The sequence below is a fragment of the Bombina bombina genome, chromosome 2, assembly GCF_027579735.1.
Source record: "Bombina bombina isolate aBomBom1 chromosome 2, aBomBom1.pri, whole genome shotgun sequence".
NCBI lineage: Eukaryota > Metazoa > Chordata > Amphibia > Anura > Bombinatoridae > Bombina > Bombina bombina.
The window spans coordinates 649,156,518-649,169,659 of record NC_069500.1 but is presented as its reverse complement, the minus strand read 5'-3'; positions in this window follow the sequence as shown (position 1 = coordinate 649,169,659).

Genomic DNA, 13,142 nt, shown 5'->3' with positions numbered 1-13,142 from the left:
TTGTGCACCATCACATTTGTTTTTATATCTATCTATATATATATATATATATATATATATATATATATATATATATATATTGACAAAAAAATACTTCTGTTTTTGATCATTTTCTCAGGATTATCTTAGACACACAGGGCCCAATGATCTAAAGATCTCCGCTCAAGATAGAATATTATCAACATGTTGTAAGTGCTGTGAGGTCTCTGAAAGATTTTTTGAAGTGGAACGTTTTAGCTTGAGAGATGTTTATCTTACCATGCAGGTTCTGGATGTCAAGAAGAAAAATCAACATTATAATATAATGCTCAAATAAAACCCGAAATATTTTGTATGATTTCTCTTCATGCTGGTAATCATAGGGTCCACAGTCTTTTTACAGCAGAAAAATACTCTGCACACTGGTTTAGGTGTAAAAGTAGTAACCTGATTATATTCAGAAAATTTGCAGTGATACATTTGCCTTGTCCACACAAACTACAAAAACTTCAAAACAAAAAGCAAACTTACAGGCCTATAACCTTTAGAAAACAGCTCAGCAATGCATCATCAGGATTTTTCCGTCTCTCCCTCATAGGTGCTGTCTAACAGCCCCAATGCACACTATTTAACAAAGGTTAATTGCTAATTATCAGCTGCAGGTGAGTGTAGATAGTGAGGATAACCTGGACTGGATTCCTCACAAGCAACTCTCTGCCACATTTATACTATGGAGTGGATGACTGGCCTGTAATAAACAAGTGAAGTACATACTAGACATGTGCGTTTCGTTTTGGACAAATTCAGACAAATTTTGGCCGATTCAGTAAATCGGATGCATACTAATTTCTGAATCGGCACATCCCGAAAAATTATGAAAAATTCCGAAAATGAATAAAATTCTTTCCAAATTTTTGGATCCATTATTCATATACAGAATTTTTCATTGTTCCTAAACCGCAGTTCCCCGACACTAACTTTAAGTCTATAATAAACGTATTAAACCTTAAACCACCATTCCCCAACATCGCTGACACTAAACCTATTAACCCCTAAACCACCGTCCCGAAACATCGCCGACTCGAACTAAACCTATTAACCCCTAAACTGCACCCCCCCACATCGCTGACACGAACCAAACCTATTAACCCCTAAACTGCACCCCCCCACATCGCCAACACTAACTAAACCTATTAACCCCTAAACCTCCATTTTGAAACATCGCTGACACAAACTAAACCTATTAACCCCTAAACCGTACCCACCCACATCGCCGACACGAACTAAACCTATAAACCCCTAAACCGCACACCCCACACATCACCAACACTAACTAAACCTATTAACCCCTAAACCGCCGTTCTGAAACATAGCGGACACAAACTAAACCTTTACCCCTAAACCGCAACCCCCCCACATCGCCGCCACTAAAAAAATCTATTGACCCCTAAACCACACACCCCCAACTCGCCAACACTAACTAAACCTATTAACCCCTAAACCGCCGTTCCAAAACATTGCAGACACAAAGTAAAGCTAACTTTAACATATTTAAAATATAACTAAATTAAAGTTACAATTATTAACTAAATAATACCTATTTAAATTTAAATACAAAGTAACTTACTTATATTAACCCCTAAACCTAACACCCCTAACTTTAAACCTAACCCTAAGCCTAACATCCCCTAACTTTAACATAATTAAAATATAACTAAATTAAATTTACAATTATTAACTAAAAAATACAAAGTAACTTACCTGTGAAATTAAACCTAAGCTAGCTACGATATAACTGTTATATTGTAGCTAGATAAAGGCTTTATTTTTATTTCACAGGTAAGTTATTTATTTTAACTAGGTAGACTATTTAGTAAAAAATAGTTATTAACTATTTACTAACTACCTAGTTAAAATAAATACAAACTTACCTGTGAAATAAAACTAAAACCTAAGCTGCCTTATTCTAAAACCTACCATTACAAAATAAAAAAACCTACCATTACAAAAAATAAAAAACACTGAAATTACAAAAAATAAAATAACTACCATTACAAAAAATAACAAACAAAATTATCCAAAAGAATAAAAATAATTTCTATTCTAATACCCATTTTAAAAAAAAAACACCCCAAAATAAAAAACCTAATCTATAATAAACTACAAATAGCCCTTATAAGGTCCTTTTGTATGGCATTGCCCTAAGTTAAACAGCTCTTTTGCTCACAAATAATTACCCACTAACATTACAAACCCCCACCCCCCCAAACCCACAAAATAAAAAAAACTATCTATAAAACCTAATCTACCCATTGCCCTGAAAAGGGCATTTGTATGGGCATTGTTTTGAAAAGGGCATTCAGCTCTCTTACTGCCCTTAAAAAGGCATTCAGCTCTTTTAAGAGTTCCCCTCCTAATCTAAAAAAAACCCCATCCCAAAACGAAAAAAAAAAACATTACACAAAATAACAAACAAATTTTCAAAAATAACAAAAATTATTCTAATACCCATTTAAAAAAAACCCACCCCAAAATAAAAAACCTAATCTATAATAAACTACCAATATCCCTTAAAAGGGCCTTTTGTAGGGCATTGCCCTAAGTTAAACAGCTTTTTTGCTCGCAAATAAATACAAAGACCCACTAACATTACAAACCCCCAGCTTTCTATATTTTGAGGTGTTTTTTTTATTAAAAAAGGGTTTTAGAATAGGAATAATTTTTATTGTTTTGGATAATTTCGTTTGTTATCTTTTGTAATGGTAGATTTTTTTATTTTTTGTAATTTTAGTGTTTTTTTTTGTAATGGTAGGTTTTTTATTTTGTAATGGTAGCTTTTAGTGTAAGGCAGCTTAGGTTTTATTTCTATTTGACAGATAAGTTTGTATTTATTTAAACTAGGTAGTTAGTAAATAGTTAATATCTACAAATACAAACTTACCTGTCCTATGGCTAGCTACAATATAACTATTAGTAGCATTTTAGCCTGTAACGCAACGTCAATCCCGCACTAAAAAATATGGCGTTTTTGCATGGGATTTCCATAGTGCTGGTATTACAAGTTGTGCGGTGAGGCTAAAATGCTTGCGTTCAAGTCTATACCGACACGATCTGTTCCGTTATCTGAAAGCAGTAGTTATGAGTTTTGTGCAACAAAAATGTTTTACAAAACTCACTAACACCCATAAACTACCTAGTAACCCCTATTCCGCCACCCTCCCGCATCACAAACACTATTTAAAATGTATTAACCCCTAAACTACCTAGTAACCCCTAAACTACTTAGTAACCCCTACTACTAAACTACTTAGTAACCACTATAATAAAGTTATTAACCCCCTATTCCCCCTTACCTCAACATCACCGATACTTAATAAAGCTATTAACCCCTATTCTGCCACTCCCCGACATCGCTGCCACTAAATAAAGTTATTAACCCTAAACCTCTAGCCTACCACATCACCGCTTCTAAATAAACCTATTAAACCCTAAACCACCAGCCCCCCACATCGAAAAAAACTAAATTAAACTATTAACCCCTAAACCTAACAACCCCTCTAACTTTAAATTAAAATTACAATATCCCTATCTTAAAATAAATAAAAACTTACCTGTGAAATTAAAAAAACCTAAGTTTAAACTAACAACCTAACATAACTATTATACTAAACTTAAAATACACATTAAAAAAAACTAACACTACTAAAAAAAATTGTCTAAAATGACAAAAAATAAAAAATACTAAATTACGAAAAATAACAAACAAAATTATCCAAAATAAAAACAATTACACCTAATCTAATAGCCCTATAAAAATAAAAAAGCCCCCCAAAATAAAAAAAAAACCCTAGCCTACAATAAACTACCATTAGCCGTTAAAAGGGCCTTTTGTAGGGCATTGCCCTAAAGAAATCAGCTCTTTTACCTGTAACAGTAAAACCCACCACCCAACCAACCCCCCAAAATAAAAAACCTAAGCTACCCATTGCCCTGAAAAGGGCATTTGTATGGGCATTGTCCTTAAAAGGGCATTCAGCTCTTTTACATTGCCCTTAAAAGGGCATTCAGCCCTTTTAAAAAAGGCCAAACCCTAATCTTAAAAAAAAAACACCGAAAAAAAGTTAAAAGAAACCTAACACTAACCCCCGATGATCCACTTACAGTTTCTGAAGTCCGGACATCCAGGCGGTGAGAAATCTTTATCCAGGCGGCGAGGTCTTCATCCATCCAGGTGGCGTCTTCTATCTTCATCCAGGTGGCATCTTCTTTCTTCATCTCGGCAGTGTCTTCTATCTTCATCCCGGAGTGTTTTGCATTGTGGGGGGCTGGAGGTTTAGGTATTAATAGGTTTATTTAGCAGCGGTGATGTGGGAGAGTCCAGAGATTTAGGGGTTAAAAACTTTATTTCGGCGATGTCGGGGGCAGCAGATTAGGGGTGTTTAGACTTGGGGTTTATGTCAGGGTTTAAACGTAACTTTTTTTTCCCCAATAGACATCAATGGGGCCTGGTTACAGAGCTTTTCATTCCCGTGCTTCAGGTGTTAGGTTTTTTTCTAACATGCTCTCCCAATTGATGTCTATAGGGAAAGCGTGCACGAGCATGTATTCTCAGACCTTGGATTTTGTGTGGGTATGGAGCTTATCGCCACCATATCGCATGCACAAGGCAGCTTTTCTGAAACTTGTAATGGCATTGCTATGGAGGGTGAAATAACGCAACTTTTGTTGCGTTCGCTTCACACCCTCTATAGCACAAAACTCGTAATCTAGGCGTTTGATAATTATAATAATTATGGTATTCAATAGGGATGGTAATCAATACTAAGTAAAATAATTAAGTTTTGGAAGTTATTTGTTAGGAGCACAGCTTATGAGGGTTCAGTTGCCATTAATTCATTTATTTGAAGGACTATGTTCTTAGAACCACTGACATAACTTCCAAAAATCAGTAGAAAATGTTTTTTTTTTGTGTTGTGTAAAAAAGCAGGATTGATATCTGACAAGTATCACTGCAAAGGGCAAGCATTGGTCATGTAAAAACTTGCTTCAAAGCAAAATAACAAGGGTGTAGGGAAAATAAAAGAAGGGACCTTATCTTCCAGTGTGTAATCCTATATAGATTATCTCTTTTTCCTTCCTATATGTCTCTTTGCTCTTTATAGAGTACTAGACATATCAAAAATGCTCTTACAGATTTAAGGCAGCGTTCCCATTTTAAGCCTTTTGGGTCCCAAAGTAATGAATGAGGTTAAATAAAACCCACAAACCCCTGTAGAGTGACTGCTAGATCTTATCAGATAGAAGTTAGGTTAAAAAATGTCACTGCTAGTATTACATAGATATTTGAATTCCCTGTTGAGTTTGTTATGCAAAGATCACTATAAAGTATACACTAGTTAACTTGCTATATTTTTTTACATTAAAGGGAAAAAAACTTTCATGATTCAGATGGAGAATGTAATTTTAAACAATTTTCAATTTACTTTTATCACCAATTTTACTTTGTTTACTTGGTGTTCTTAGTTGAAAGCTAAACCTAGGAGGTTCATATGCTAATTTCTAAGCCTTTGAAGGCCGCCTCTTCTCTCAGGGCATTTTGACAGTTTTTCATCACTAGAGGGTGTTAGTTCATGTGTGTCATATAGATAACACTGTGCTCACGCATGTGGAGTATCAGTGAGCCAGTTCTGATTTGCTAAAATGGATGTCTGCAAAAGAACTGAAATAAGGGGGCAGTTTGCAGAGGCTTAGATACAAAGTAATCACAGAGGTAAAAAGTGTATTTATATAACTGTGTTGGTTATGCAAAACTAGGGAATGGGTAATAAAGGGATTATCAATCTTTTTAAACAATAACAATTCTGGTGTAGACTGACCCTTTAATTTAAAGAGAGAAACAAATGTTTTAGACAAAAGTTGCTAACCAAATCTGAGTAAGCATCTAGTTTGGACACCAAATCATTGAGGTACAAATTATATTTACCTGGTGCTCCACAAGATACTTTATAATATGCCAAATTTGTGTATAAAACAGTAACTATTTAACTGGAGTGAATTTGAAAAGTTGTCTTCAGTTACTGATTTTGGAAAACTTATTAAAATAAACGGATAAACTCAAAACTTACATTTTAATAACTGACAGGACTGTTGTTTTTTTTTATAAATAATTTTTTTATTTAGGATTTGCAAACAGTACGACAAACATTGACATTAAATAAAAGTTGTAATATTGGTCACATGAGTATAAACAGAAGCATTTACAGTATATATTAAAGTTAGCAAATAAAATGGTATACAATATGAGCTTATGAATTCTGCGTTTTATAATAATACTAGCTTATTGAGGTGACTACTAAGCTGACCCCTAACAGGTCTTATGGTTATTATATCAGAAGACATATGGTAGTCCCAGAGAAGGCCCCTAAAGGACCTAATGATAAATTAAGAGTTTAAAGTATATATAAGGGGAGGGTGATAGTCAGCAGGCAAAGAGCCGCTCTAGATTAAAAAGGGGGGGGGGGCGTGCGGTGTCAGGTTAAGAGTATATAACAATCTATGCTTAAGTATAAGTAACTAACATATGGCAGGTAGGTGGTATCTAGGTCTCTGATTGTAAAATGTTTTCTGTAGGACTTCATAGGCCGCTCTTGGACCTTTGCTAAACTTAGGAACCATATATGGGAGGAATATTACTAGGAGTAGTTACTTTGAATATAGCTTACATGTATAGCCAGTTAAGATATAAGATATAAATATAAAATGATGCATTGTGCTCAGTAACTTGTGAGTTATATGCAATCTATAAGTATGCTCCAGGGCAATAAACCATATGACTCCTGGCCAGAGAATAATAAACCGCTGAAACAATAATTAGTTATATGTGAACATATATACAAAACACATTAGCTTACAGGTAAGAGGGAACTTTGTAGCATACTTATGAAAGTTTCCAAAAGAAGAGATAAGGCACTATTGTGCTAAAATATATACCAACTTAATTACTTGTTACCTGGTTCCTTAGAAGCCATCCGCATCAGCTCAACAGGAGATTGCTATTCTATACAACAAAATAAATGTGCACCAATTGTGTGAGGATCAATCTAAAGAGAATGCATAGTTTGACACTTATTAGCATAGAACAAGCACACAGCATTCGTATGGAAGCCATATGTAACAGGGGAAAGCTACGCCGAAAATTTTATTCCCTTTAGTCTAAGTTTATAAGTACCCACACTGTGTCATAAGCTGTATATTTAGAGAACTAAAGGAGAAAAAATACAATATTTATCTAGGCTCTAATATCTAACCATAGCCACTCTTTGCGTTACTAATGTCTAACCTATAATGATGTGCAGAGGGAGGGAGTAACATGAGACACTTAAAACAGATAAGTTGAAGGATATTGCAATAAATGTTAAATGATGATGGAGGAGTTTTAGCAAATACTAGAGGAGCGCATATATCCTCTGGGAGGAGGTATAGAGTATGGGATGGCAAAAAAGGCTGACAATCCGTGTCTGGAGGAATCAAGTGGGTGAAGGTGCATGTACTAACATATAGGCAAGCTAGGCTTAGAAGAAACAATAGGGAGCACAAGTAAACCGAAAGGCTATGTCCCCGAGTTGGTAGCGCTCATATAGATTTCTGCTCGAGTTAACTAATAATTAGTGAAAAAAGTGGGACAGCGGCAGCGTATTATTGCCACTGCTAGGGTAGATTTAAAAATAGATATAGGATATTCCTTTGTATAAGTGCATTCTAAAAGTAAACCTGCATGCGGCTACATCAAATAAAGAAGTGTATAAGCTACAATTCTGTATATGAGAGACGTAATTTACATCTATATGGAGTAGCTAGATATGTGCATGTAAAACACTAATATGTTTTTGGGAACAGTAACAACCATATGCATATTTATACAATATATAGACAATACTATGGGGTGTTGTGAGATATAAGCCTGAAATTTAAGATAATGTACAATGCAGAACCCCTCAGCTGTAGCAAACATTGACTAAGTAGGCCATTCTCTGTATTACCAGGATCATAATTCCCATTGAGACTAATACGTATAGGCAGAGAAAGTTACAATGGGCTGTGTATAAACTGACAAAATAATACAAATAATATAGGTGCAGTGAATTATAAACTTTAAACCTGTGGGAAACAGCAATGTAAATATATTTATGTATGCGCTCAACCACAACCATACCATAAACAGTCACTAGTCATTAGTTTCCAGAATTTGTTAGCCAGTGATAATCAGACTGTCATTGGAAAAAGTGCATAATATGCGTACAGTTATAGCTGGCGTGAACATTTCCGACATAGGTAATTGCGATGCAATGGCCTCAGTTATCCCATTAGCCTACCCCACTCCAAGTCTATTGGTGAGTTTGGCCAAACTTTTCCCTTTTTCTTCCAGAATGACCCAGGCGAGTGCTGTGCTATGAACCCTGATCACACAGATTAAGTCCAAGTGACAAGTGTAAAATGCTGTTGTTTGCGATCTAAAGAGTAAGCTTAGTTCCGTGTCAATAAACATTGGACCTTCCAAATGCTGCCTGAGGTTATCGCACCATAAGGAACTTGGAAGTCCGGGGTCATCGATACATTCCATTGCCGCCTCCCTAATCATTTCAGCATAGGGTACTACTCTGTCGGCACAACCTGAGTATGTGAGAGATCGCCACCCGCACATGCCACCCGCAGCAGGGGTCTCCCCCAGACTTGAAGGCTCCATGGGTAAGTCTCTGCTTTCCCCTTCATTTTCATGCAGATCCGCACTTACCATCTCTTGATTGCGACTCAGGGCTAGGTAAGTATTAGTTTCAGCTGAGTGGCGTTCCGGCATCGGGTTTCCCAACAATTGGAGGAGAAGCTGTTTCATACTGCTAAAGTGTTCGTCTAGCAGTTGTTGAGCGTGAGTCTCCCATCTGTCAACGAGGTCTGCCGGTCCCAAGGCAGCTGGACCCTGCAAAACTTCCACCAGGCACATGATAAGTATATATAGGCTAGGTGGGTCCGTTTAGCCTTTGATAGGAAGTGTTTTAGGAGCTCCCTTGCGTTCCTCAATTCAGCGAGCCGGGGGATGATAATTAGAAACTGCGTGTTAGGCCACAACCTATTATCTATCGGCCCAGTCCAGGTCTCCCAAAGTGATCTGCAGTATAAGATATATGTACTTATTCAGAACCTTCTCATCTACTCATATATATCTCTTTCCAGCCTTGATGATCAGGTATTCTGATGATAGTTGGTAGATTGTATTTTTATGTATAAGAGCTACTGAAATTTCAGTCCATCATGGCTGCCGTCCAGACACGCCCCCTGACAGGACTGTTTTATTTTTGGATCCTAAGTATATGATGACATCTATTATATCTATGACTGAATTGTTAGTGTGGTACCAAATTCCTGCAGTTAATAACAGAACATACCCAGGTTAGGTGACCTCTCTCTTTCTCTTCATCTCTCTTTCTCTCTCAATAGACCCCTCACCCCTATACACAAGCAAGTGTGATAACAGCATTTTTAGACTTTTTCCTGGCACAAGTTCCATGGACCATATTGTCCTCCTCTAAGAAATATGGCAGAATGAGCAATGTTCTTTTTCTTCTTTGTTTGTGTGAAAACATGGGGTGTTTAATGTTTCTCCTTTATGTTGTGAGCTATTGGTACTGTACTAGCATGCTTGTTTTAAAGATATACACCCCATACAATCTGCTGTAAATGTTCACACTCACAACAGCTACCAGTGGAGGTTCATCAATCTAGGATGCATGGACTCCAAGAATTATGCAAAAAAAAAATGTTTGTTTCCAAATGCGTTGTTTTTATAGTTCACTAAACAATACAATGGTAGCCTTTTTTCATCTGTGAAGGGCAGGCACAGGCTGGGGAGGCAGGCATGGGCATGATAATGAAGAATGTAAAACTGTAAGGATAGAGCCCTAAAAGATGTGAGATATCCAGCTGCAACTCAGTTAATCCCCTCTTGAGATAACAATAAACTAGAATCTATCAGAAAAAGAGGCAACGCTAAATTAAGCAAGGATATTTTCACATATATCCTTGCTTATTTTAGCACTGCCTCTTTATCTGATAGATTCATGATAATGGAGACTGACAGGCTGACAGAGCAGAAGAAGAACTTTCCGAGCGGACTGTTTAAGTGCGTGGCTTAGTTTAATTAACATCTACAGTTGTTAAAAAATACAAGTGCCTTATTGGAGCTGCCCAGGGGCCAACCTTACAAAAGCCTCTGATTGGATGATGATCCATGAAAGAGAGACATACAGATGCTGTGTTACATGTATGTGTGCTCATGTACTTAAGGGAGGACATTATTCTCCCTTTTTTTTTTCCTGGTTACTAAAATTGTGTCTACTGTGTAGCTAGTAGCTCCTCAAAATTCATTCTGCTCTTAAGTCTCAGCAATTTTCAGTCTATTGATTACTGTGCAATGTGCTGCATTATGTCTTTGGTGTGAGCAGCTTATTGCTATGCAATGTTCTGCATGCTGTCCTTAGTGCGAGCAGCTAATTATTGTTCAATGTGCTGTCCTTAGTGTTAAAGGCTAATTATTGTGCTATTTGCAGGAGACATTCTTTGCTAATACTTGTGACAGGTCTTCTAAATAAGTTTGAAAATGATGTGTTATTATGCAAGGTCTGTGTATGGAACACAGTAAAAGTAAATCACCAGTAAATTGCTTCTATACATATCAGTATGTGTATGTGTGTGGTTGTATGTTTATGTATATGTAAATGCTTGTGTGTGTGTGTTTATGTTTGTGTATATGCATGTGTGTGTGTTTATGTTTGTGTATATGCATGTGTGTGTGTTTATGTATGTGTATATGCATGTGTGTGTGTTTATGTATGTGTATATGTATTTGTGTGTGTTTATGTATGTGTATATGCATGTGTGTGTGTTTATGTATGTGTGTGTGTTTATGTATGTGTATATGTATGTGTGTGTGTGTTTATGTATGTGTATATGCATGTGTGCGTGTTTATGTATGTGTATATGCATGTGCGTATGTTTATGTATGTGTATATGGAAGTGTGTGTTTATGTATGTGTATTTGTATGTATGTGTGTTTATGTATGTGTATATGTAAGTGTGTGTGTTTTTGTATATGCATGTGTGTATGTTTATGTATGTGTATATGTATGTGTGTGTTTATGTATGTGTTTATGCATGTGTGTGTGTGTTTATGTATGTGTATATGTATGTGTGTATGTTTATGTATGTGTATATGCATGTGTGTATGTTTATGTATGTGTATTTGTATGTATGTGTGTTTATGTATGTGTATATGTAAGTGTGTGTGTTTTTGTATATGCATGTGTGTATGTTTATGTATGTGTATATGTATGTGTGTTTATGTATGTGTATATGCATGTGTGTGCGTTTATGTATGTGTATATGTATGTGTGTGTGTTTATGTATGTGTATATGCATGTGTGTGTGTTTATGTATGTGTATATGTATGTGTGTGTGTTTATATATGTGTATATGCATGTGTGTGTGTTTATGTATGTGTATATGTAGGTGTGTGTGTTTATGTATGTGTATATGTAGGTGTGCGTGTTTATGTATGTGTATATGCATGTGTGTATGTTTATGTATGTGTATTTGTATGTATGTGTATATGTAAGTGTGTGTGTTTTTGTATATGCATGTGTGTATGTTTATGTATGTGTATATGTATGTGTGTGTTTATGTATGTATATATGCATGTGTGTGTTTATGTATGTGTATATGTATGTGTGTGTGTTTATGTATGTGTATATGCATGTGTGTGTGTTTATGTATGTGTATATGCATGTGTGTATGTTTATGTATGTGTATATGTAAGTGTTTGTTTATGTATGTGTATATGTGTGTGTGTGTGTGTTTATGTATGTGTATATGCATGTGTGTATGTTTATGTATGTGTATATGTGTGTGTGTGTGTGTGTGTTTATGTATGTGTATATGCATGTGTGTATGTTTATGTATGTGTATATGTGTGTGTGTGTGTGTGTGTGTGTGTTTATGCATGTGTATATGCATGTATGTGTTTATGTATGTTTATATGTAAGTGTGTGTGCTTATGTATATGCATGTGTGTATGTTTATGTATGTGTATATGTAAGTGTGTGTTTATGTATGTGTATATGCATGTGTGTATGTTTATGTATGTGTATATGTGTGTGTGTGTGTTTATGTATGTGTATATGCATGTGTGTATGTTTATGTATGTGTATATGTGTGTGTGTGTTTATGCATGTGTATATGTATGTGTGTTTATGTATGTGTATATGTAAGTGTGTGTGTTTTTGTATATGCATGTGTGTATGTTTATGTATGTGTATATGTAAGTGTGTTTTTATGTATGTGTATATGTGTGTGTGTGTTTATGTATGTGTATATGCATGTGTGTGTGCTTATGTATGTGTATATGTATGTGTGTGTGTGTTTATGTATGTGTATATGCATGTGTGTATGTTTATTTATGTGTATATGTATGTGTATATGTAAGTGTGTGTGTGTTTATGTGTGTGTGTGTTTATGCATGTGTATATGCATGTGTGTGTTTATGTATGTTTATATGCATGTGTGTGAGTTTATGTATGTTTATATGTATGTGTGTGTGTTTATGTATGTGTATATGCATGTGTGTGTGTTTATGTATGTGTATATGCATGTGTGTGTGTGTTTATGTATGTGTATATGCATGTGTGTGTGTTTATGTATGTGTATATGCATGAATATACATATACATGTATGTGTGTGTGTGTGTGTGTGTTTATCTATGTGCATATGTATGTACAGTGTGTGTGTGTGTATGTATATATATATACATATATATATATATTTATATATATATATATATATATATGTGTGTGTGTGTGTTTGTGTCTGAGTGTATTTTTGTATGAATGTGTGCATGTATGTATGTTATGTATCACAGCAGGGGTAGAGTTTGGGAAAAGTCTAGGCACCCCACTATCTCAAAACCTAACCAGCTGCCAATTTTTAGTGTTTTATCCATGTATTTTACCATGTGAAGAACTTTTTTTACACAAACAAACACATACTTATAGGAAAAGTAACAGTGCAGTTTGCAATGGTTATGATGCGTGTAACAATGGACTAGAGTTAAAAATGTT